Raw genomic sequence first — 24,806 nt, forward strand, 5'->3', positions numbered from 1 at the left:
AAAAAATAGGTTTTTAGTTCAAGGGATTAACCACATTTTATAAGATTGTATAGTATCACATTTGCCATAAGTTAATCACATTACAACTGCACGAATGTCTTATGTGCACCAATTGTAACAATCAAACAAAAGAGAATATCAGTGCATGAGGAATAAATGGAGAGATGAAAGATAAGGGACAGAGAATTGTAACAACACAAGTAGTTTAGACATGATTTTATGTTATCGTTGACAATGAAAACTTTCATAATCTAATACTGGCTTTAACAGTAATCGTAAAATAGATTTTTTTTATAAAATGGTAGGCTTTAAAAGCTGCAGGGACGAAATGTAATTCCACTTTTAAATGAGTCTGTGTCTCACATCAACTGTTCTGTTAATACCACTGAAAACACCACTGGGTGCGGCTTTTATAAGGCTTTGTTTTCCCAACTTATTCAATAATATCTTATTCAATAATACCCCCCCCCCCATTAAATTGTACATTAAAATGTACAAGAACACATTGATTTTAGAGATATGATCAAACACTCACCTAGAGTATTGGGACAGCGTATTCAAATAATTTAGTCTACAAAACTGGAGACATTTTCATTTTAATTATCAAAAGACGAATATATGACTAAAGACAATTTTCTGGTTTTATATGTAGATGTGTTAAACAAATTAGAACATGAAGCTTTCGGTGTTGGACCACTCAATATTTCGGTAAGCGAAAACAGAAATATCTATTTGGTTGCATATGACTTGCTTGCAACAACTGCATCATGCCAAAGACCCACTGGCATCACCATATTTCCAAATTCATCATATGCTATGCTTTTCTAGGCTTGTACATCCCCTTCTTTCAGTTGTTTGTTTTAGGGCACCTCTTCAGGAGGTGAAATGCTGCTTAATTGGTCTAAAGTCTGGTGATGGACTTTATCGGTCGAAAACGTTTCACTTTTTCTCCCTCCAAATGTTCCATACTGTGTTGCCAGGGTGATTTGACTCATTGTGCATGAATTTCCAGCCAATACGATTGGATGCATTTCTCTGTAATTTGGCAGACAATGTTTCTGTAGACTTTTGAATTAATTTAGTCGCAACCATCATGAGATTAGTGAGCCTGCTCCAGAACCTAACTGGGACAACAAGTTACTCCTTTCACTAATGTGGTCAAGCACTTTTAATTACTTAAAAAAATGAGTTTAATTAAAGCTGTTGTGTTGTAATTTATTTAATTGATCTGGATGGGGAAATCTCAGAAAATTAAAGCTGAAATTGATTTAAATTTGTTTGATTGTCATCACACATACATTAATACATACACCTTTTGTAAACAAATAAGAACTGAAAGGCCTTAATAGAGCGGTCAATGTCTGTTATGCACTAGAGTTTCCCTTCATGCAAAAAAAAATATTTTTAGAAATTAATGGTTAGTCTTGTTTACTGTTTTTGTTGTACAGTGGATTCTACCACCGCCCTTAAAAGCTCTCTTTGAGCTTTTCTGTGTATGCGACACATGCACAAATATTAAAGTAGATCAGGGAAACAGAGATAACAAGAAGAGGAACAAATAAAGAGCACAATTACCACCTCAGCGGATTTCCTACTGGCTTGATTCCATTCCTTTGTAAAACAGCCAGGCTCTGAAAAACAAATTTTGTTCAGTTAGGAACGTCTGACATCAAACTGACCTTGTGATTTTTACCAATTCTTTTTAACCAACTGTCTTGAAATGATTCCGGTCAAATTCTATTCCATTATTTAATGATAGAAAGTAAGGTGATACTGTAGAAACATACCAAGAAATCCTTGTTGTTTTTACTTTATTCTCACTGGTGACTGAGCCCTTCTAAATTAAATGTTGCAACACACAATGCAACTCCTTATGACCTTCTCTATACTTCTCAATCAACGTTCTCAAAGCAAATCGTGCTCTTCCTCGGCATGAAACTATACTGTTGCTCACAGATGGTCACCTCTTTTCTCAGCCTGGCTTCCACTTCTCTTTCCCATAACTTCATGGTGTGACTGATCAACTGTATTCCCCTGAAGTCTCCCTTATTTCTAACAAATAAGTACCAGAGCAATTTACACCAACTACCCCATGTAATTATATTGGAAATAAGTAAAATTTTCTTTATTTTTTAAAAATTTACCATTTATTCTATTCTTCCATCACTGTTGCAAAAGGATATACATAATAAAAGTATGTATAGATTAGAATTAATTGTCACATGCTCATTAGAGTATGGTAAATATGCTTTGTATTTCATTTTGACAAATTACACCTCTTCATTGCAACAGTATAATGCTCCATCACACTGTAAATATTTATTTGGAATGGTTAGAGGAGATCAAGGTGTTCAATGTGTTGATATGGCCTCCAAATTCCCAAAATCTCAATCCAATTAAGAATCTCCGGGAAATGCTAGACAAACACGTCTGATCAATTCAGGTCTCACCTTACAACTTTCAGGATTTAGAGGATCTGCTGCTGATGTCTTAGTACCAGATAAATCAGCAAAACGTCAGAGGTATTGTGGCGTCATGCCTGGACAGGTCTGAGCTGTTTTGGTGAAGCAAAGGGTACCTACACAATATTAGGCAGGCAGCTTTAACGTTATGGCTGATCAGGGTGTGAAAACTTGTCTTTAATATGCTGTCTGTTCAAGTTAATCTTGTAAATAGTGTTAATTTTTACTCGTAGCACTTTATGTCAGGCCTAATCAATATAAAATGATTGATGAGCCAGTCAAAACATAGATGAAAGTGACAGTTCTGAGGTGTATAATAAATAAACAAAACTGCATATGTGATTAATTATTTAATATTGTCGAGGTAACAATAATACACATTGAAATAAATTGTAACTGTAAGTACTTTAGGCATGGCCTGAAGTAATGTCTTTTAGACACAAAGCTCAGAAATCCTACATTCTGCCTTTCTTTCATATAATTATATTTGTTTAGGTTTAAAGAAACTCTTATTAGAGAATAAAGTGCTATTCTTGCCATACATGTGTGTGGCTGGTGGGAGTTAGTGGCTATGCACAGGTGGTGAGGGATTTTCCATTTCAGTGACTAGTTAAAATGAAAGCCACAGATGGCAAGGTGGGCAAAAAAAAAAAAAAAGAGCGAGAGAGAGAAAAAGAGAGAGAGAGATATCCTTAGCACAGAATCCAGACTGCATTAATGGAAGGGCTTAAAAACGGTAATCTCTAGTCAGATGATGTGGATTTCTGGACTTTACACATTGTTATGTAAATCATCTTCCATCACAGGTGTGAGGTAGCCATAACTACAGACACAAACAATCACACACAAAGTGTGAAAAAGATGAGACGAGCTGCAGGAGTGCTGCAAGAAAAGAAGAGAAAAAGTGAATGTGTGAGGCTAGCACTCCATTATTTATGTAGCTAGAAGGCGGCTTCACGCTGCATGGGGAGCGTTCCGTGAGGCTGTTCCTGATCATTATGCAAGTCGTTCACACAGGCACACAACCCTCACACTCGCCCAAACCCAAATCACATGCATACATTACTCTTTATTCACACAGATGTACAGCTATATTACAATTGTTAAAACAGCTGTGGGAATAAGAACAGTGTGCATTATGGGGACTGCTATGTGAACAGAAGAGCTGTACAATACTCTTGCCTCTTGTATATCGTGTACCTGGTTCAGACATTTTTCTTTTTATTCACTGCACTAAAAGTTTGTTGGAAAAAAGGACCCAGTGCTCTTGTCGTCTTTAAAGCTATTCTTTGCCTAGCAGCCAATACAGAAAGGAAACCTGCATAGATTAAAGGCTTCCTTGTTGGACAATCTTGATAAATCACAGGAGGTACCCCTCTATCTTATAACCAGACAGGTAATATGGGCATATTCTTGCAAATGGTATACTAATAGAGACTGTAGAAAGTCACAAAACCGAAAACCAAAGTCATTTCGTTTTCTTCTAGTCCCTGTTAATTCTAACAGTGAGTCACCCTTTTGTAATTAACAAGGCCATGAGTCCTTTTGGGGCAGAGCGGGACTCCCCAAACACATCAACAAGCAACAAACCCATTTAACACCTATTAAATAGACACAATGCAGAGCTCGGCCTCTTATTCCACAAAAAAAAAAAACAATGTTAAATTTAACAAACCACTACGAAATCCGTATCCCAGAGTCAGAGGGCGCAAGGAGAGAGAAGAGAAAGATAGGCCATAAGGAATGCAAGACTGCAGAAGAGCCGTTCAAGCAGCCCAGTGAAAAAGGTGTCTCAGAGGAACTGGAGAAATGAAGGGGGGGGTGGATGGAGGGAGCAAGTGAAAATAAAACAAGTGGGATGAAGTTGCTGTGACTGTTTGGAGGGTGGGAGAGCAGCAGCTTGTGAAAGTTATCAGCTCCAAGGCTGAATTCACACCTCCATTAGCAACATGCCCATTTCACCACATCCATTATTCATCCCCTTTGGGCTGACTTCCCTCCAAACAGTAAATGGAATATTATATGGGGGTAAACACTGGCTGAAGCTAAAAAGCACAGCGGAACAGATCAAAACCTCATTCTTAGGCACAAACTATTTGTCCTGGATTTAAGCAACAACAAATTTTGAAAAGGATGAATAATTTCATCCCGACAAGGTAGTGATCTGGCTCATATTCACATAGCTAACCTGTGTGCAACTTACCAAGCTGTTGAGAGAAGGACTAAAAACATGGGCATAATCATCTTGTAAACTTTTATAAGGTAATTAGGCAGAAGGTAATCTCTCTGAAGGTAGCATAAGATGGGAAAGATAATTAGACAATATTAAACCGAAGTCTGCCTCTTAAAATGAAAGCAACCCTGAAATACAGCCTTAAGGCAAAATAAAATGACATAGATCCCAGATAGACCTTTAAACAAAACACTGAATACGAAACAAAACAAAAAAGACTTGATATAATTTCTTGTGGTTTCACAAAAAAGCTTTGCTTTAACGCTGTTTAAAGTAAAGCAACTTGCCGTTTCAAGTTCATATGCATGAAAAAATGTGCCATAAGATGGCACACATTGAAGTAAACACGTGTAATGCTTACAACAATTAGTCTTAAATCTGGATTTGAAATTTAAACGCTGTAGCAAAACTATTCCTGAGCATGAGGAAGGAACCTTAAGCAGAATCAGGATTAAAAGGTACCCATCCTCTTCTGAGCAACACTGGATAGTGAGAGTATAAATCATTTAATACACAGAGTAGGAGTACAGAGACAGAGAATTAAGAATCAGAATAGCAAGTTCTGATTCAAAATCAGAGTAGCAGAGTATAGCAAGTTCTTTTCTTACCAGGCAATGGTAAGGTCAATTCACAAAAAAAAAAAAAAAAAAAAATTGTTAAATGTGTGTTTTTGATCACCGAAAAAACACGGCCGAAACAGTTTGTTGTGATGACGCAAACAGAAACCGCGGCCTGCACGTGCATGTCTAAAACAACATGTCTGCGGTGTGGACGTATTTCAGTATATCTGAGAAAGACCCACGGACAGCGATTTACAAAACATGTAATGCCGAAATTTCGGCTGCAAAGACTTTTTTCTTTATCACCTGAAATCCAAACATCCGATCGCTATGCTGAATATGAGAGGAACGCAAATGCACAGAAAAGCAAAACCCCTCCGAGCACGCGCACTCCGTCTGTGGTGGACGTTTTTGAAAAGTCAGGAAGTTTTACAGTGATTGTGTTGTATTGTATCTTTAAGCAGTTGCACTTGTTCTGAATGCACTTTGTTTTTATGAAACAACATATTTAATTTTACAACATTTCAGCAGGCCAGAGGGCCTGTGCATTATTATTTAATGTACACATGAGTGCATTTAAGTTCAACATTTAAGACTAAATTTTAATTTATTTTATCCTGTGCATTGTTGCAATGTGCTATAAATAAATATTTTCATAATTTGTAATTGATTAATTCTTTGAGACTTTAATATTAATTTATGCAATTGAAATGCCTTGATTTTAGTAAGTTTAGTACACAGTCATAGCCATTAATACAATGCTAATAATAATTGCCATAATTTCTTTCGGTGTTTCGGCTTTGCTTTTCTCCTTTTTCGGTTTCGGCCAAGAATTTTCATTTCGGTGCATCCCTTATATATATATATATATATATCTCATTGATAAGCAGTTATTGAAGGGATATATAGACAGCAATGTAGAGCAATTATGCACTAATAAGACGAAAAAATTAGGAACATGTACCAGTATTTATTCTTTTTATTTTATTATCTGCAAAAAAAAAAGACAGATCCAAAGAACATATTAAGTATATAATTTTTTTGCTGTATTTTCTATAGTAATAAATAATTAATCAATGTAATTTTTTCATTACACTTGTGCTGTCTTGGGCAGTAATATAAATGCTCCTATTATTGTAACCAACTTGAAAAAGTGATACTGTACTGCAGTCGAAACCTGTCTGAAAAAATAACTACATACTATAAACATGTGAACCAATTAGAATCAAGTTTTGAACAGCACTGTGGTATAATAATATAAATGTAGTTAAACAGTGAAATTAGTGCAGACACCCCGAGTCTGCATGCATTCATCAGACTACTTCTCCCACCTGAGGGAGATGCGGCCTGACAACAAAGGCATGGCAGTTAAATTTATGTTATCTTGCATCTTCTGTATGAAATATGCATGAAACTCTGCAGTAACCCCTTATAAGTGAGGTTTAATGCCACACTAAATATTAATGTCAATGCAGCAAAATGTTTGTCAGTTAGTGCTTTATGTGGAAGGCACAGCAATAAGCATAAAAACACAAACCAGAAGGCTGCACTGAACTACAATAAAATAAAACAAAAAGGCACCATTCTGGTGAATTTACCACAGGGATAATTAAAAAGAAACTGGGAAAATTTTTTTTTGGGAAAAAAAAAAAAAAAAAAACCCACAATAACATCCCATAAATCTTTTTTTTTTTTTTTATGCCAACCATTAAAAGTTGTGATTGTGAAAAACTGAAACATGCACATGTAACATGCTGATGCTGTTTGCAATTGGCAACGTTTGCCCTGTTCTGTTCAAAAATCGCAAATATATATATATATATATATATATAAATATGTGTGTGTGTGTATATATATATATATATATATATATATATATATATATATATATATATATATATATATATATATATATATATATATATATATATATATATATATATATAAAAACACTAGTGCAACATAACCTTACACTAAGGAATGTTTCACAAAGCATGGCCATGCAGTGTTCAAATGCTTAATGAGAGGCACTAAGAGCTTTTTGGATAAGATTTGAGCTGACCATTGTTTAATGAATAACCACAGAATGCTTGTGTAAGCTTTAACACACATGACTGTGATCAGCATGTGGCAATTCATCAAGCTTATGGAAGAGAATAAAGATGAATGAGACAATTTCTCAAAGCTGAAAAGCAAAAAAAAAGGGCAGAGAAAGGGTAAAAAAAAAGTTCAAAGTAAATATTGTCTATTTGAGTGCTTATTCAAGTATGTGATACTGCAGTACAAGATCTTGCAGAACAGGGATATTTGAATAAAATAGCATTTGCATTTAAATTCTTGCCATATTTTCATCTCTGAAAACAGAAGAGTATGAAAGCCCACTCAATTACATAAATGAATTTAGTAACTGAATCATGTTCAGGAATCAATTAGAATCTGTGAAGGTGTGTGGTTTTGAAACAGCTTTGCTTTAGAACAGCGTGCTTTCCACCTACAGATTCAAATGACTTGTAGGATCAAAAACAGTAGTTTCTCAATTTTGCATATATCCAGCTGCAATATACACCAATCACTGAGAACATTAAACCTACCTCTTTAATTGTAAAGGTCCCCTTTAATGCCACAAAAACAGCGTTAACCCATTTAAATGTATTGCATTTGGCAGATGCAATTATCAAAAGCAACTTACAATTATATAATTTAAACAAGTAAGCAGCTGAATTCTAGGGGCCTTTCCCAAGAACCCAGCATGATGCTAGAATTTATGACCTTCTGACCCAAAAGTCAAATTCAATCATCTAAACTACCGAGCTACCACTTCCCTGTTCTAGCCACAGAATCCACAAGACCTCAGATTGTGTGCTGCGATTCACTGTGTTCTGATACCTTTCAATCATTTACTTTTCCCCCTCTCACAATTTAAGCTGTGGGATCTGTGAGATCTGCGAGATTAGCCTTCTCTCCCTGCATGCATCAATGGGTCTTTGGTACTCAAGACCCTGTTTCTGGTTCAGCAAAGGGTAAGTTGCTTGCCTATTTTTTTCATGCCTTTAACACTGCACTGGTCAATGGATTTAATATTATGGCTTATCAGTATATTCTTTATGGGGGAAAGTGTCATCTCAGTGGTTAAATTGGTGGACTTCAGATTGAAAACCATAACCTCAAAATCACAGCAATTCCCTCCAACCGCTAGGCCCTTGAGCTAGGCCCTTAACCCTCAACTGCTCAGTTGTATTAATGGGGTCTGCATGTACAATGAGAACGATTGTACTGTAATCTTTTGAGCAGATTTCATTACTTGTGATTAACCCTATTTCCAACTTGTTTATAGTTAACTCAAAGGAGGAGGACACATGCTTACACTAAGCTCACAAAATACAAAGGAAGTAATGGCAGCAATGTTTCCCAGACATACTAAAGGAATGAAAAATATATACTGATTGCCTCAAGCTGCAATTGAGAAATGTTTCTTTTTGCAAAATGTGGCTCCATTATCTATAGGACCACACTGATTACACCACAGATCTGTCATTTGAGGATCTTTATAATGACAGGGAGAACGTTATAACAGTCAATTACAGAACTTATCCAAGATTAACTGGATCATCTGTTACAGTGTGTCAAGTACTAACTAAGTGTCACACATCAGTCACTAATCAAAAAAAAAAAAAAATCTTAATTTATAGTTAAACTTCAGGCCTCATTTAAAACATTTAAAAATGAATTCCTTTACTTTGCCTTACAGAAACAATAATCTGGCTATTGGCTTTTGGTGTTGTACAAAATACACACCTTTTTTTTTTTTTTTTTTTTTTTCACAGACAAAATAATGAGAGAAATGTCTCCACGTCCAACGCCTCACTTCCAATTAACAAATAAAACCATTCATTGTTGAGACACTGCTTTTAAACTAGACAAAAAGCCCAACACATTTTTCTGTATTTTACAAAAAGCCAAATTTACCTTACGATTCAAAATGGCAAAATTTTGGCTAACCTGACACGACAAAAATTTACATTCTGGAAGTTTCCTCACATTTATCAGTAGCTCCAGACAGCACTTTACTGACTGTGATTAGTAACTGCTTAAGCAGAAATTCTGACTCACTGGCAATAAGCTGGAAATACTTTAACAATTTACTTCCAATGAAATGTAATCATTACCAAGATATTTAAACACATGAAACATTGCAAATATTAGTTTTAGGTCTAGTATATAGCTAAATATATTAGACCAGAGTGCTGTTGCATATTTACTAGGGTTTTTTTTTTTTTGCATTTTATTTTTGTCCATAAAAACCTGTCATATAGTCTGACCTAAAAATATTCAGAATCATGTTTTAACATGAACATACACTCTTTGATAAGCTTAAGATACCAAACAATTATAGTCTGTTTATTAGATTTACTTAAATCCAGGGAATAAAACACTTTAAACAACTTAAACTTTTAACTTATCCAAAGAAAAAAAATAAAGAAAACTCACATGCCAGGAACAGAGGAGTCTGTGCAAACATGATTTCTGATACTGGTCCTGTCCATTACACAGCCACAACTCTTATCTGACATCAGGTTTCAAATCGTCCGTTTCCACTGTGTACCTCAGCAGAACAGTACCTGTACGAACCGATTATAACTGTACACACACCGCTAGCTAGTCATAGCTTTACCAATCAAGAAAACATTTAGACAAACACATGCTTAAACAACACAAATCAGTCTCTGTTGAATAGACACGCCAACTACACCAGTGTCAAGGTGAAAATGAGGGATTATTATAGCAGCCACCTGGCTGGAACACAGAGTCAAGTGATGCCTGTAGGCTGTGCTGCACAGCACTACAGTGCTCAGAGCCAGGCCTATAATTACACACACAGACATGCTGCGTTTATATCCCTTCAAGCCGAGAGCGGGCACTGTGTCCTAGCCCAGACTGAGCTTTCTCACCTCACTAATCCCAGCTCACTCCCACACTCTCAAGCAAAGAGCGAAGCATGTGGCTCACACACTCAATCATACTGTCTTTTTCTCTCTCATCGCATCACAGCTATCATATTTTAGCAAACAGTTGCTAAAAAAAATTAAAACACAGAAGCTCCAGCTCTTCAACTTGCATTTAAAAGGATGTACTGTAACAACTAGTTCAACAGTAAAAGACCTGGGAGTTATTTTAAACAGCAACGTGTCATTTGAAAATAGCATCACCCATATTATTAAAACAGCCTTCTTTCACCATAGAAATATTGCTAAGCTAAGAAGCATGTCTATATCTGATGCAAAGAAGCTCGTCCATGCATTCATGACCTCCAGACTGGACTATTGTAATTAATTAATTGGTGGTTGTTCTGCATCCTTAATAAACAAGCTACAGTTAGTCCAGTATGCAGCAGACAGAGTTCTCACAAGGTCGAGAAAATATGACCATATAACCCCAATCTTATCATCCCTACACTGGCTACCTGTTAAGTTTCGAATTGACTACAAACTATTGCTACTTACTTACAAGGCCCTAAATGGTTTGGCTCCCATTTACTGTATCTATCAAGTCTCCTAACACTCTACAAGCCACTACGCTCTCTGAGATCTGGAAAACTCTGGACTTCTAGTAGTTCCTAGAATAGCAAAGTCCACCAAAGAGTATTTTCACACTTTTTAACAAGGCCTTCACATAACCTTGTGCTCCAGTACAGCCAATCAAATGCACATTATCAACTTGTGCTTGTTAACATTGTGAACAGCAGCTACGCTAATTCCTCTCCACTTCTTCTCTTTCTCTACCCATCCCGAGGCATCCTGAGTTTGCGCCAGCTCCAGTCACGTCCCACCTCATGAAGATTATGGACCTTTAAAGAAGTAGATGCTGAGCTCGCAAACATCGCCAACATCTAGAGGCTTACCAGCACTATTTGGATCCCATTTCATGTATAGTTTGGATATTGGACCTCTTTGAATGTTTAAAATCTCTGGCATTAAGGAGTTGGCTCTATGATGATCTCAAATGTTGAGCTATTCAATGAGTTTCTCAGTAGCTCCCGGTTAAATGGACTGCATAAGACTGTAAAAAGGACATTACTCATAATCTCACACTCCAGTGCTCACAATAGTTCTCACATTACGGTATAGTTTTTTTTTTTTTTTTTTTAATAAGATTTATAATCACACTATCACCCAAATGATAATGGGCTCCACTTTTGAGTCAGGTTCCTCTCTAGGTTTCTTCCTCATAACATTTAAGGGAGTTTTTCCTTGCTACAGTCACCCCAGGCTGCTCATCAGGGAAAAACAATCATTATTTCACTTTAATTCCTAAATTCTGTAAAGCTGCTTTGAGACAATATCCATCGTGAGAAGCGTTATAGAAATAAACTTGAACCAAGGCTGCTTGCACAAGTACAGGTAAACCACTTCCTGTTGACCGAGATAGAAAACAGTGGGGAGGTGGTCACAGGTTCAAATCCCACCACAGAGCTGCCACTGCTAGTTCCTTGGAATTTTCTTTTCTTTTTTTTTTTTTTTCTTTTTTTTTTTTAGCTCTTTTATAAAACATTCATAAAAAAATCTTAATACCTTGAAGTCTCATCTTTACTATACTTGCTAAACAAAAGTTTAAATAACTACTAAATGAATGATGTGTGTTTTAAAGCGTCCACAAGCAACAAACTAATCTTTCATGACATTCATAGCCAGCTAGGATAATTAGACAACTTTATAATGTTTACCTGATGAACTTTTCAAATATACGAAACCGCTCATAAAGCTGACGTTTTTTTTATACAGGATGACTGTTTAAGATGTCATAGAAGTGTATCTGCAAGGATGAAAGGGAAAGTGTATAGGATGTGGTGAGATCTGCGATGTTGTATGGTTTCGACACAGTGGCATTGACTAAAAGACAGGAGGTGGAGCTGGAGGTAGCAGAGCTGAAGATGTTGAGGTTTTCATTGGGAATGACGAGGATGGACAGGATTAGAAATTAGTTTATTAGAGGGACGGCGCATGTAGGACGTTTTGGGTGCAAGGTAAGGGAGGTGAGATTGAGATGGTTTGGACATGTGCAGAGGAGGGCCTTGGGGTATATTAGTAGAAAAATGCCAAAAGGATGGAGCCACCAGGCAGGAGGAAATGAGGAAGACCAAGGAGGAGATTTATGAATGTTGCGAGGAAAGACATGAAGGTTGGTTTGAAAGAGGGAGATGTAGAGGACCGAGGGGTATGGACACAGATGATCTGCTGTCAGAGGAGGCAAAAGTATACACATCCTTCACTTAAGAAGTACAGATACTCATGTTTTCAAATACTCGGGTAAAAGTTGAAGCAGTGTCTATACTTTTTTTACTCAAGTTAAATTAAAGAAATTTCGGCTACAACATGTATTTAAGTAAAAAGTAGCCATTACTACTACCTGTTTTAGTGTCACGCTGGTAACAGGACCACTCATCATATTAATATTAGGGCTGTCAATCGATTAAAATATTTAATCACAAATTAATTGCACATTTCTATTGGTTCTAAACGTACCATATAATATGGTTGCCCGCCAGAGGGTTATTTGTTAATTGAATTATGGTGGATTTTGGTGTTCGATTTGAGACTTGCCGCATCAATAGAACAAATGTTTACTAATTACAAATATTTTTCAGTGTAGTTTGAGTTTATTTTATATCTGTGTAAAGAAAGGATGTCGTGAATTAAATGTATGTTGTGCTGGAGGTTTTAATTTTGCCTCTTTTATATTTAGTTATTTAATTATGTATTTATATTTTTAATAAAAATGGTCAAACATATGCACGCAGCATTAATCGCACATTAATAAAATTTAGTGCCCTTAAAACGAATTTGCGTTTGAATTTTGACAGCCCTAATACATATATTGATAGAAAACGAATTAAAAATTGTTTTACCTAATGAATGTGTCCAGGCTGAACATCCACCATATAGAAAGCAAGCAGAGACATGATGATATGACGAGGTAAACAGGAATATTTCTGTTCTCATTTAGGTTTACATCACTGACTCCCTCTGTCTTTTTGTGAGCTTCGTAAACTAGTTTACATCTGCGGTGTGTAAGAGCCAGGAAATGATACACCAGTGGTAGATGGCAGGAAATCGGTTGATCGGCATGCACTGATAAAGTGGTGGGGGGGGGGGACCTATTACTGTTATACAGTGCCATTCTATAAATAACGAGCTTAGACATGAAATACTAAGTTTGAGATTTCATGTTTCTCACTTGTCTTTGCTACTTACAATTATAGCTTAAACAAAAAAAGTCTATATACATAAAACTCTGATGAGCCTTGATAAAGAAACACACACACACACACACACACACACACACACACCCTTGTGTATAGAGTTTAAAGGTTTATGAGTTTTACATGGCCATCTCAGTAGATTATAAAAAATCCCAACCCCATGCACATACACTTAAGACACCAGGTGGCCAACTGACTAAAGTTGTTTATTGCTCAGTTATGGGAAAACGTATGTATAACCTCCTTTAAAAGGCTAAATACCAACTGTGTGATCCTCATCAACATATAAAAACCAAAGTTCAGGTGACAACAACAAAAAAAAGCAGCATATTTCAAACCAAAATTCAGAAACCACATAAAAAATTTAATAATAATAATAAAAAAAAAACCCATCCTTCAAACTTCCACAATTAACAAGATAATAATTAGCAACAAAGTAATGAAAAGATTCCTTCATTATAAAATGCGACAGCCTTTATAAAAGCAAAACATCCAAAGGTTTGGTGTTCATCATGATGACGGGATGAAACAAAATCAGCCTCAGAAGCAGTTCTGGCTGCTCAATGATCTGGGAAGGGTTATAAGGCCATCTCCAAACTATTTAAGTCTACCATTATACAGTGAAAAGGATCATTTACAAATGGAAAGTTTCAATACAGCTGCCAATCCAAACAGGTGTGGGCATCTCAGAAAATTCAGTCCAAGGTTAGAACATATAATGCACAAAGAAATCTGAAGCAATATTGTAAAACATATTATTAGCCACAAATCATGATTTTCTGATGAATTTCAACAGATGAATTTAAAAATGGTGGTTATTAATAATAATTAACTACATTTAGAACTTCAGTTCAACACCTGAGCATGCCTATTTGTGTATAGAGTTTGGTGAGCACTACACAACTGCTTCTTAGGCATCAATATATGCAATTATTTTTTTAAATAGAAAAATACACAGCTTTTAATGAACAAATTAGTCAGAAAATGAAAATTGAATTACAAATTCCTGAGCCCCCTACAATCATTTGCTTATTTAGTTTAGCTGACTTTGGGTACTTTGAGCTTGGGGAAACTCTAGAAACCAGAAAATGTTCTTATCGTCTTCTTGTAATTAAAATGTCTAATTCTAACGAACATCTGGGTGCATGAAACTTCAAAAGGTTTCATTTCCTCTTAAATGTTAAAAAAGATTAGATATTTTGTTGATATGCCATGCCTGGAGCATCTTATCAAGAGCCTGAAAAGTTCATAAAAGGAAGCATGGCTGATGGAGCAGTAAGAGATCAGTATTTGTTAAATTTTTGCTCATTTACTGATTAATGATTTTAACGTTAAGACCATTAAAAGCTAAATATTTTGCTGCAAGTGATTGCCCAGAAGTGAAGTCAGCCTCTTAACCCTGCAGAGTTTAGCAGTCTGCCTCTTCTACAATGCCAATACCTCCTCGGTTAATTATCAAAGCCTTTCTAGGCCATATTTGGATAGTTTCAACTGTATTAGGAACCCACCATACAAATAGCATGAACATGTTGTTCTGGTACAAAAACACATACACACACAATAGAAATGTTATAGAAAAAAAAGAACACGATTGGTTGTGATGAGCCTTTTGAAGCCCTGCCCAAGTATAGTCAGTCAACTTGTTTTTATAATAACATTTTTTTCTTGGACAGGCTTCAGTACAACGACCCTGACCAGTAAAGTGGCTACTGTGTATGAATGATTAAAAAAAACCTGCTAAACTTAAAGAATTTATGAGCAGAGCTGACAAAACCCCCTCACATAAGAGTCAGGAAATCAGAAACAGACAAGTCATAACAGAGCTTCCTGCTGGATGATGCAAGCAGTAATCAACATTTGCTAAAAAGTGAATTTGAAGAACTCCAGTGTCTTAGCGTTACACACAGGGCAAATGCTTACACGTTTGTAGTAAGACTCCATTACCCTTCTTTTGTGTGCTTCTAATTGAAGTGCATTCAGCCAGTGTGAAGTCAGAGAGTCATGGCTTTCAGCAGGCACGGATAAGTTTACCCTGGTGGTATACAGCTCAAAACGGCTGCTCTGTAGTCATCATCTCAAATTTCTCCGTGTCTCAGCCAGAATGTACAGTGCTGCATGCCAGACACTCTCCTAATGCAGCCCATTAGACAGGAAAGAAAGTGGAGAAGGGGAAAAAAAAAAAAAAAAAAATTCAGGAAGCAGGACACAGAAAATTCTGGTGTGTCAATCTTTGAGAACACTAGAAAACACTGCAGGTTAATACACACCAGAAAACACATGCATGCCAGGAATGGTCTTCCTCAGATATCGTCTCGAAAAAAGTAAAAAATAAAAAAAATCTTTACAGTATTTTTTATAAAACCCTCGTCATTAATTCTCTGCACACAACTTTGTTTGTCATTAACTTAATCAACACTACAGAGGGTTAGCAAAACTCATAACAGCTTGCAAAATTTGCATAAAAAAAAAAAAATTAAAGGTGATCCTGAAACAAGGTGAAGTGGCTCGAGTCGCTCGAATACATAAGGCAAATATAAGAGAGAAGATGAGACATGTAATACGTAGGCTTTTATGCAAGCGTTTTGTAACAGCGAGATGCTGTTCTCTTGTTTGACATTTCATTTCACTATGGAGAATATTATTTTTATAGCAAAATATCCAAAGGCTGCTGACTGTAATAATGTATGTACACATGAAATATAAGAATGGAAAACAAATGTGATGGGACTTTGACCAGGAAGTTGTGATTGTTGATTCCAGATGGGCTGATCTGAATATCTGAAACTGAGCGACAGCTGTTAATCTCCTAATATTTACATCTCACAACAGTCTACTAAAACAAAGCAAAATAATTAAAAACCACCCATCCAGCAGATTTCATTTCTGAGGATGGTGATACTTTGCTGATGAGACAGGTGAGTAAAGAATGACCAGACCAGATTTTTGTGTTGTAATTATGCTAATAAAGCTACTGTTAAGCATGTAAACTGTATGAAAAGTATGTGAAAATAGATTTAACAGCCTCTTATGTTGCAATTAGTTACAAAGGGAGCTGCCCAACTGATAACATTAAACAAAACAGACAACTGCTTAAAAAGGTGTACAATTTCAGATCTTCGCCCTCTCCGGTAGAAAATGCTACCGCAGGAAGAACATGGCATAACGGTCAGTTACTGCATCACTAACATCAGTTATCCCTATCATGACTGACTCTTCAATCAGAAAAGCTCATTGACAGAAACTTTAAACAAGGATATGGTACAAGATTTAAATTATATTCAATTGTAATATGGAAAAAAAGTAAATCGGCCAAAAAAATTTTACATATCATGTCTAGGTGACTATAAATCTTCTAATTTAATGAATCATTGCTATCTACAGGGAACCAACTTGGAATGCTTTCCTTCCATCATACACACCAACACTCAATGATACATGTCTACAGCCAACTCTCAGATGTAAGGGTGATTAAAATCTGACACTCTACAGCTATAAGTAGGTGGACACCTGACAATCAAACCAAACACGCACATTCTAAAACCGTCTGCATTTGACGTCACTCTTTTGGAAAGGATTTTTGAACATAGTTGTGGGGATTTGTACTCATTCAGCATTACCGCGAACCAGGCTGACTGTGTTCCAATTCACACCAAGGGTGTCCAATGGTGTTGAAGCCAGGGCTTCAGTTTCTCCACACCAACCATAGTTATATAGACCTTTATCTAATAACTCATAACACAATAAAAGACCTATAGCTCCAGTAAAGGAAAATTTAAATGCTACAGCAAATGAAACATTCTTCTATAAAATACTTCCAACTATGTGGCAAACATTTGTCCCCTTCCTGATTTCTTTTTTTTGTTGCATGTTTGTCACACTTTCAGATCATCAAACTAATTTAAATATTAGTAAGAGAGAACACAAGTGAACACAAAATGCAGTTTTCAAATGAAGGTTTTTAATCAGAGAGAAAACAAAATCCAAATCTACATGGCCCGGTGAGAAAGTGTTTGCCCCTAAACATGGTAAAACTGTTTGGGCCACCCTTAGCAGCAACTGCAATCAAGCGTTTGCGATAACTTCCAATGAGTCTGTTACAGCACTGTCTAGGAATTTGGGTCCACTCATCTATGCAGAATTGTTGTATTTCAGACACATTGGAGGGTTTTTAAACATGACCCGCCTATTTAAGGTCATGCCACAGCATCTCAATAGGATTCAGGTCAGGACTTTGACTAGGCCACTCCAAAGTCATTTTGTTTTTCCTTCAGCCATTTGGAGGTGGACTTGCTGGTGTGTTTTGGATCATTGTTCTGCTGCAGAATCCAAGTTCGCTTCAGCTTGAGGTCACAAACAGATGGCCGGACATTCTCCTTCATGTTTTTTTGGTAAACAGCAGAATTCATGGTTCCATTTATTACAGCAAGTCTTCCAAGTACTGAAGCAGCAAAACAGCCCCAAAGCAATTCACCACCACCACCATACATTACTGTTGGTAGAATGAGCCAGACATAATGGGACACACCTTCCAAAAAGTTCAACTTTTGTCTCTTCGGTCCACAGAGTATTTTCTCAAAAGTTTTGGGGCTCATCAAGATGTTTTCTGGCAAAACTGAGACAAGCCTTCAAGTTATTTTTGCTCAGCAGCAGCTTTCGTCTTGGAACTCTGCCTTGCAGACCATTTTTGCCCAGTCTCTTTCTTATGGTGGAGTCATGAACACTGACCTTAACTGAGGCAAGTAAGCCTGCAGTTCTTTGGATGTTGTTGTGGGGTCTTTTGTGACCTCTTGGATGAGTCGTCGCTGTGCTCTTGGGGTAATCTTTGTCAGCCAGCCAGTCCTGGGAAGGTTCTCCACTGTTCCATGTTTTTGGCATTTGTGAATAATGGCTCTCACTGTGGGTCGCTGGAGTTGCAAAGCTTTAGAAATGGCTTTATAACCTTTTCCAGACTAATACATCTCAATTACTTTCTTCCTCATTTGTTTCTGAATTTCTTTGGATCTCAGCATGATGTCTAGCTTTTGAGGATCTTTTGGTCTATTCACTTTGTCAGGCAGGTCCTGTTTAGATTTCTTGATTGTGAACAGGTGTGGCAGTAATCAGGCCTGGTGTGGCTGGAGAAATTTAACTCAGGTGTGAAAAACCACAGTTTTAACAGGGGGGCGAACACTTTCACACAGAGCCATGTAGTTTTGGATTTTGTTTTCCCCTCAATAGTAAAAACCTTAATTTTAAAAACTGCATGTTATGTTCACTTGTGTTATCTTTTACTAATATTTTGATTAGTTTGATTATGTGAAACAAAGTGTGACAAACGTGCAAAAAATAAGAAATCAGGAAGGGGGCAAACACTTTTACACCACCGTAAATAGCAGCCCAAATTGTAAGCATGCAGTTTGCGGTAACGATTTTCTCATGATCATACAAGCCGAAAATTGGTCGAAAGGAAAAGACGACCAGTTGATGAAAGAATATTACGAGTTTATGAGCTGGAAACACACCCCATCTGTCTGAATGAAGGCTGACCTCAGCGCTCACCACAAACACACTTCTGGCAATAATTACAGCAGAGTACACAACAGGAACAGGACAAATAACCCAGCATTTGTCTTAAAGAAAAAAAAAAAAAGACTGCTGTCCCACCCTCCGTTGTGTTGCATATTCTCTCTGGGAAAAAAAACTAAACATCAAAAGTAGACTCATTTGAAAGCTTTTACTCCGACTCTGTAAACTTCAACAGATTCTTCACCTTGTAAACCTGTCTGGACGTGTCTCCATTACTTCCAAAAAAAAAGAAAAAAAAAGCTGTAAGCTCCTAAAAGCATAAAACCCACTGAAAACATCCAAGAGCACAGCCATCTGTTTTCAGAAAATGTCTTTGTTTAATGAGAACAAATTTAGCTACCCATGACTTGCAAAACTATTGGGGTAAATCAAGAAAGCATGTACGCATTCAGAACATGAAGAAATACACATTAGCCACAATCATAGGAAATATATAAAAAAAATTCTAAGTGACAAAAGAAATAATGATTTAATGAAACAAACCTTGTATGTACACACACATACATACATACATACACACACACACATATATATATATAAATATAATATATAAAAAAGAGCTTTAAAGAGTAAGTAGCAATTGCAGAGCACAGTACAATGGTTCAGAGATCTGCCCTCCAGTAGATTTCTTTAACACTGTATATTGCATCTACATTGCTTTTCCACAAGCGAAGTTGAAAAAACAGTAGCCTTGTTCGTCAAAATTAATACATACTCAGGGGTCAAATCAAGGTTAATTATGACTGACTAAAAGTACTATAATGACATAGTATTATAGTCTACTAGACTAGGATCATTTTACTCTGGCCAAACAAACTCAATAAAGAACATAAATTAACCTTTCCACAGTCAGCAATCAGTAAGAAAATACATCTTTCTCTTTTTTTTTTTTTTATGATTACTGGTCAGGTTAAGAGAGGACCTGAGAAAGATAGCCACAGCACTTTTATTATTATTGTGGAAACCCTGCTGAAAAATCCAGCTGCCAAAGCACAGCCATGAAGACCATCTTAACCAGTTGGTACACGTTGGCAGAGCAGAAATGGTTTACGAATGACTGCTAATACCACATCATGTGAACGCAAGAAGATTTCATTTATGATTCAGTCTAGATGATGGGTTTAGTGTTTTGGCAGCTGGTCAGACCGAGGTGGACCCCTCCCAACCTCCCTCCCTGGAAAGTTAAAACCAGTACATGGAAATCAGCACGAGACCATGTGTCTCATCATGGTTAGGAATACATTGCGCGAGGAGCATGTAAGCTTATGGCCTTTACTGGTCTAGTATTTTGTTAACGTGAGGTGCTCTGATTCATTACTTCATTCTTTTTTTGTTAAATGCAAAAAAAGGGAAATTAAGAAAGGGGGGAAAAAACCATGTACCAATATGACTTTCAAAGCAGATCCTTGTGTATTTTGGACAGAAATTCAAATCCAGGTTGAATGTCCCTACTCAGTCACAACGCCCACTTTTAGTCTATATAGGTAACTGTGCATGAAGCGTGTTTACACCAAGAGCAGTCATAACACAGTACGGCGTAAATAAAATAAATGCTAGACGAGACGAACGCGCGAGCTCGTGCGCAGATTTGCATGGTGAAGTTGCATTGATCATGACAAAACAAACGGGACCATGCTGCCATGATCAGAAAAACCTTTACGCACGAATGTCTGCAAATCATTTTCCTTTACCTAATCCAGCTCCAAACTAAAAGCCACTATGCTTTGGACAATGACCACAATCCCAGCGAGTTGGTGATTAGAGCGCGTGCCTTCACCTTTCCTAATAATGAGCTAATCTACTTGAACGGATGTAAAGGGGCTTCGACTCTAAGCATTTTGCTTTGCCATTGTGCACGCACGCACGCCAGCAGGAATGGCTGCAGATCTGCGTCCATTTGCCCCCCAAATGCGTTTGTAAATTGCGAGCACAAAGCGGTGGTCGGCCGGCCTTGAAATACTGAGACTCTCCACCATGGACGCGCCTCTTACCTCTGATATCAGCCGGCATTCATTGTCCTCTGAAGGTATGTACAGCTCTCCTCCACTTTCACGCTCTGTTGCTGGTATACTGAGCGAGATGCATGCTGAGATGCTCCGAGGCTTGCGTGTGTTTTCCAGTCTTTATCTCGCTCCACTCCAGCTGTGGGGGAGGAGACGCTGCAGACCTTTTTCTCCTTTCCGCCAGCAGAGGGCGGAACTGGGAAGGTCGCCGAATTAAAATGTTCACACTAGATTCTAAGTAAAAAAAAAAATTAAATCCAAGCCTATAAATGCTATTAAAAGTCCAATACTCTTAACAAATTGCATATTGGGAAAGAATTTAACAAATACTTCATATCTCTCCCTGTTCTGTCAATTCTGGTTCCATTCCTGTGCCTGCTATCAGGCCACTGATTTCTTGCCTCAGGTGTGGCACTTAACCAAATAATGACTAATCTTTCAACATTTCCCTATTTCCAATGTTTCTCTAAACAGTTCTCCACAGCAAACGTAAACAATGAATTTGGTTAATTCTTGCTCATTTTAATATCAAGATATTTAAATGTGTACTTTGACTAGACAAATTCATTCACTTGTTCCTTCATCTTTAGGAATTCTCAATGTTTTATCCAGATCCAGGAAATGACTGTGTGGTACTCACATACGTTTTCACACCCGGGAGCAGTTTAGGAACCAGGAGGAAACCAAGGAACATGAAGGAAACATACAGAAAGTATGCAATAAATTAACCCACCTTTCTTTCTCAGGGACAAAATGGATTGGTGGATATGCAGAAAGTTATAGCGTGAGACTCTGTACAGTGAATTGCGTGTCAAGGTCATAGGATGAGTTCTATTACAGGAAACTATTTCATGACAGTGTTGCATGATGCGGTTAACACTCAGAATTTGTGTATTTTTATATAACATCATTTTCTAAAGTGTCCTGCTCCACTTATACTGCACCAATTTGCAAACAATAAAAATTTTCAATTGATCAATCTACACAGTGTTCTTTATTCACATTGTTCTTTATTCCTTATTAGTGGTTTATAGTTACATTTAGTATTGTGAAATAAATGAAAGAAAAGTTAGTTTCTGTTATCACTTATTTATTAAAAGCTATGCGCATCATGTTATATCAGTACAATTTCCTGACATTAAAAAAATATATAATTTTTTTTATTTAAGTTTTTTTGTCAGAGTAAATATGTATATCTTGTACTTTTTTGTATTTTGTGTTACAAAGGCTATAACAAAATATTATATCAACATATTAAATGTTTTTTCATGTTAAAATATATACTGTGTAGTAGACCATATTGTACATATAATTTATATTATGTATATTTGTATATATTGTAACTTACATGGGGGAGAAAATGGCCAAATCTAAATATATGCACTTCAGAAATGATTGGCACCTTCCTTAAAAAAATTAATAGAAATTAATTATTTGAAACAATCATTACACACTAATTTAGTATTTTCACTGAAATAACAGAAAACTAGTATTGTTTCCTGTTTCTAAAATAACAGGAAACATCTTTTATGTGTATATATTTATGGTGTACACATATGAGATGGTGATGAACGTGCCCAAATCTGGTAGATAAATATACCATATATGTCCAAAATTGTATAATTATGATGCACTGTCTATGGCTTATCTAAGGTTTTTGATGTGTAAATCTGTGTTTGAGATCTGCACGACATTGGAGGGGTTTCAGGATTTGGTGATTGAAATACAGTGATAGAGAGAGAAACCTCTCTGCAGAGAAAAGTTTGCTTAAAGTTAAAAAGATAAGACCTACATAAGTGCATATATGAAATGTTTTGATATCATTTTAGATGACTTTTTAAGATAGGCCTACTGCTGGCAGAATCATGAACCAGCATAATGTTCCTGTGAATTAAATTTTGGTCATGATAAAAAGGATCTCTAAGTAACATAAGCTTGATAAATGTCAGTATGAACACAAATTGTCGAAAATGTATGTATATGTCTATGTATGTATGTATGTATGTATGTATGTATGATTGTTTTAAGCATTTGGGCCAATTTGGGCCAATATAAAAAAGTTGTACAATTAAACTCAATAAAAAAAGAGAAGGAATTTCTACAGGTCTGTCAGAATAGGCTGCACATATCAAGACAACTCCAATTGTAAGTCAAGTTTTAAATATAACACGACCAGCTTTGTCAGATGTTGTTTGCAAGCTTACAATGAACAGATTTAAACTATAAATAAATTAATAAATTAATAAATAAACAAAGGCTGTGTGGTGTTAAGGTCAGTAATAAACACAGTGTCAATTAATATGAAACAATTTTAAACACAAAATTATACACATTAAAGAACATATTGCTTCAAAACTTTCCGCAAGTTAGTATTCATAAATCACATAAAGTATCAAGTTAATGCTTTTTTGATTTAGGCTAATGTTAACTCTAAACTGTAAATACATCTTGATTCTTTAGGGCCCTTGGAATAAATGCAGAATGCAAATTGGTACAAAGCTACTAGAAAGATAAATCCTTTACCCCAAACTATATCTAAAACAGACGAATTCTATTCTTTCTTTTGTAATATATTAATTGAATTAAATCATATTCCCTCCATTATGCTCCGTAGAATATTAACTGTCATTAATTAAGCAGATGTCTTTTTGTTTACAAAGCAACATCGTAGTGTACACTTGCCAGAACTCGATGCTTTATCATCTTAACATCATTTGAAATCACTGCAAATTATTTTAAGCAAATAACCACTGCCTTTCACTTGACACCATTTTATGTATTTCCAAACATTTAAATCAGCACTGCTGCTGTCCTATGATGTGTTCCCATCTGAATTTCCTATCCTGTGTCTTTGATCAGCAGTCTTCGAGGAGGATGAATATGAGTTCTGCCAGTGTTTCCACTTACCATGTCTTCCTCTTCAAAGGCAACCCCCCTCCCCCTTCACCTTCACACCCACCCCCCATGTTGTTCTTTCTTTAAAAGCTTTCACACTGCAAAATTGATATCTTTGCTCTCAAAATCTCAAACATGGTCAAAAGTAGATATCTTTTCCTTTTATTAGATTACAATATATTATTATTAAGACTAAGTCAAACCATTTGTACTCATTCCAAGCTCAAAATACTCGCAATAAATAAAGAAAACTAATTTCAAGTATCAACAAGTAAAATTATCTGGTAATAGAATAAGAAAACTACAATCTTGAGTATTGTCATGTATGTGTATATGTGTGTGTGTGTGTGTGTGTGTCTGTATATATATATATATATATATAAAATATAGTGTGAATATTTGTGTGTGTGTGTGTGTGTGTGTGTGTGTGTATATATATATATATATATATATATATATATATATATATATATATATATATATATATATATATATATATATACACACACACACACACACACATTCACACTCATTTGCTAAGATGACTTTCTTTTTGCAGTGCAGGTCTGACATTGGCAGTTTTGGCTGTAGTTACAGCTGCTCTCTATATTTTCTACCTCATTACTTTCTAAATCTACTGAGTCGCTGAATCTAGTATCTCTGGAGTCTTTACATCCTGAAACATATTCTTATACAGGAGCTTCTCCAAAAAATCCTTTGCACTTTTGTCATGTACATTAAGGTTCCAAACATAATAGCCTAGAATAGGCTAGGCCGGTTATGATACCATTTAAAAAAAAAGCCAGCTTTCAGTTTGTCTCTAACCTCGTC

At 36.2% G+C, this 24,806-nt stretch overlaps 1 protein-coding gene and 1 long non-coding RNA gene across 5 annotated transcripts in view; one reads left to right on the top strand and one right to left on the bottom strand.

Moving 5' to 3' along the window:
* Positions 1-21,425, bottom strand: part of st6gal2a (ST6 beta-galactosamide alpha-2,6-sialyltranferase 2a) — a 41,110-nt gene extending 19,685 nt beyond the window's left edge. For 2 of the 4 annotated variants that reach the window (XR_006924808.1, XM_046842620.1), the window contains exons 1-2: positions 21,069-21,424; positions 1,579-1,631 (exon numbers count right to left, since the gene is read on the bottom strand). The gene's annotated coding sequence lies outside the window, so the exon portion shown is untranslated. Of the gene's footprint in view, positions 1-1,575; positions 1,632-2,450; positions 2,579-21,068 lie in introns of all 4 variants that reach the window. The other 2 variants (XM_046842641.1, XM_046842631.1) reach the window with 2 other exon arrangements.
* Positions 19,687-22,063, top strand: LOC124381231. The gene is made up of 2 exons (XR_006924810.1): positions 19,687-21,103; positions 21,671-22,063. It is a non-coding gene; the product is annotated as an uncharacterized LOC124381231 (long non-coding RNA).
* Positions 22,064-24,806: the final 2,743 nt, after the last annotated feature.

Source organism: Silurus meridionalis, chromosome 3, assembly GCF_014805685.1.
Source record: "Silurus meridionalis isolate SWU-2019-XX chromosome 3, ASM1480568v1, whole genome shotgun sequence".
NCBI classification, from domain to species: domain Eukaryota; kingdom Metazoa; phylum Chordata; class Actinopteri; order Siluriformes; family Siluridae; genus Silurus; species Silurus meridionalis.